Here is a 3247-nt window from a genome sequence, read left to right as displayed (position 1 = left end):
GACAGGGTGGATGAGACCAGGTCTCGAAGGCTGGGCGGTATTGCTGGCGGACGTGCCTGGAATGGATGCGAGTGCTCCCTCTTGCCCTTGAGAACTCCCACTGCCTTCCATCTGGCGATGCTGCAGCAAAGCACGAATCTGCTGACTCGACGATGGCGGTTCAAGGTGAAGCAAGGACAGTCGAATCAATCACGCTATTGAGTACTATCAAGGCAGCACTGTCGTGCCCCAAAGGCCCAATGGTCACAAGCACGGAAAAGGGGTGAAAGAGATATGTGGCTGGAGGATGCAACCCATTTCTCTTGACACGACTCGCTCGTAGCAAGAGCAAACTTCCGATTCAGAAACCCGGTCATGGCGGGACTGTTGGCAATGGCTCTTGTCTACCAACCAACGATCAACGCCCCCAAATGTCCAGACACCAGCCGTTCGACAACCCGCAGCGGACGTACGTAGGTAGAGCTGACCATCGCAGCAAGGGCCTCCCGAAAATCGTCGCTGTCAGCGACGTCATGCCCGTCCCCATGTCTCTCCAGCCAATGCTCCAGGTCTCATCCGTTCTCGATGGCCAAGATGGAAATGTGAGCATTCTTCCATACTCCCTCACATCCCTCCACAGCGCATTTGCTTGCTTTCCCCAAGTTTCCTGCTCCTCTGCCTCTGGCCACCCCCTGCCAATCATACCCCACACCACCCTCGCGAGCTGTCCCGTCCCCCAGTGTGGCAGAGACAGAAACTCGCCCCCCCCTGTCCGGGGAGCTTCCACCGTGTGCCCCGGATGACAAGGCTCCCTCTGCTCATCACAAATGACCAGATAGCCAGCCATCCCAGCGAGATTCCACGATCGAGCTACATCGCACCGCCTTGGCGACGCGACAATCGGCGAGGTACATCGAATGCTCAGGGACAATAGACGACCAACTGCGCGGCGCGTTCAGTGTTGGTTTAGAGGTAGCAAACGGTGGTGGGTGGTGAGCTGTTGGCCAGCGGCCGTCTGGCCCCTCCCCCATTATCAATCCGACACCAGTTCCAGAATAGCCACCACATCGTGCACGCCAGCAAAGCGAGACCAGGAAGGCGACGCGCATGAAGCGCTCACCAAGGCACGTGGGCTCACCGCGTCGGCATCACTCGCGCACGCACCGACGCGCGGGAAATAAAACGTCTGCTGCTATTGCATACGCTACTATTGCATACGCTACTTCGAGTCGGTGAAGGGATGGTGCAAGAAAAAAAAAAACCCCCATGTTCGACAATCAATGCTCAAAATGCAGCCAAGGCATAGTAGGAAGAAACTGCCGGCATGCACGTCCACGCAAAGAAGCGGTCTCAATTGCTTCTCGAAGAAACTAGACGATAACACACCACACCACAACACATCTCACCACACCACACCACTGGACAGGAACACACACACAAACTGGCGCACCCCCATGCTTTACCTGTCCTCCTGACCGCCCCCCCCCCCTCTTCATGGTACGCTGCCCCCATGCGTCCGACCCCCATTTGCACACCACCTTCCTGGCGACAGCAAGATGATGCAATCAATGCGACCGCCGCTTTCGGGCAGCTGAATATCTCCCCATCCCTGCCATACAGTCACGCTCAGTGATAGAGGGCTTCTTTGGGGGGGAAAGGAGATGTCTGGTTTGCCCAGAACGCCCCTTCGATAACCGCTCCCGTTTTGTCGCGTCACATCTCGCGCCCTGACAATGGTGTTTCTGTAGTGAGTGAGCAAGTGGGGGGATGATGTCCCGCGGCGAGTCTGTCTACCACGGCTCCCCAATCCGTGGCTTCCTGTCTCGCCTAACTCGCCTCGATGTCTCGCGGGGCAGCCCCTCCGCCCACCCAGCGACGAACGGTTGGTTTTCTGACCTTCCGCATCGGAGCCGAGTCTGTCACAGACCTCTTATTTTCTGCCCACGCCTGACGCGAGAGTTTGCTTCTTCATCAAGTCAGGGGACCTTCTCTCTCTCTCTCTCTCTCTCTCTCCCTATCATTATGTTCAAAAACGGAAAAGGATGCAGAATCATGATTGATGAGCCGTGTTTGCTTCGGGAAGCGCAAAACGAGTACATCCAGCTTGGCGACCTGTCAGGAGAAAGAGAAGGAATGAAATCCAAAACCGACGTTCGCCATCAGGGTGTGCAAGACGGCGTCGCATGATCGCCACGCGCTAACAGTCATTTCTGATCCCGACTCGTCTGCGTTCTCCTGGTCGGTCATTTGAGCCGAATGGAAGAGGCGGCAAGGCGCGCGCAGAGCATGGCGGATGCTCGAAAAGAGGATGAACTAATAACTGGCCCAGCACGCAAAGAGGGGGGAAAGGGCCCAGCCGTCTGGGTCCAGCCGACACGGGAACGAGCGGCCCTCGCCGTTGGCTATTCCGAAATACACCAATCAGAAATCACCGTCGAGATCAGTCTCCTACCCCCACTTCTTTAACCCCCTAGGCATGCCTCTGCTATCGATCAAGCCCTGAGATGGGGTCTGTCGCCTCACAAGAAGAGAGGGGCTGACTCTGCACATCCCGTGATGCGTTTGGCGTGGGATGTTTGTCGTGGCGTCGTTTGAAGAGATGGAGAAGGAAAAAAAAAAGTGACAGAATACAGTACAGCAACTAGCCAGGTACCTTTGGTTTGTAAAGAAGCAGATCCGAGGCTCTCTAATGGCATCACATCACGCAATACGCCGACTTCGCAGTGAGCGACGCGACAGACGGCCATGCTCCCATCAACCGGGAAGCCCGCCGTTCAGGTGGACCGAAGCGACCGAACGCGCAGTGGATCCTTCTGAGAAACCGTCCGTGGTGAGGGTTTGCCCGGGCTTTGGGACAGCTCAATCTCGCTGTCCCGGGCTCCCCCCATGTCGTTCTCGTTGTCGGGCCTTCATGAGAAGTGACTGATGGAGCCAGCATCAGTCGCAGACCAGAGCAGGGCAGGCCCAGCAGTTCGGCACTAACAAGGCCGAGATTTCGGCGTCGCGCACGCCTCCGCGTCGCCTGTCGCATGCTGCTTCTACATGTGTAGAACAGCAGGTCCAGGTACGAACGACGTCGGGACCCCTGGTTTCGGACAGCAATAGCAGCCCGACGAGGAAAGAAAAGGGAAAGAAAGCAAAGAGGCAAGACCCCGGGACGGCTCCAGTATGGTCGTGATGGATGGCTGGCTGGCATTGCGAGATTTGTCTCTGCCACCTATTTTCCAGACACGAGGTGGGATGGCAAATGTTTGTTTGTTTGCTTGAA

This window comes from Verticillium alfalfae, genomic scaffold (assembly GCF_000150825.1).
Source record: "Verticillium alfalfae VaMs.102 supercont1.11 genomic scaffold, whole genome shotgun sequence".
In the NCBI taxonomy this organism is placed as follows: domain Eukaryota; kingdom Fungi; phylum Ascomycota; class Sordariomycetes; order Glomerellales; family Plectosphaerellaceae; genus Verticillium; species Verticillium alfalfae.
This window is presented reverse-complemented; position numbering follows the sequence as displayed.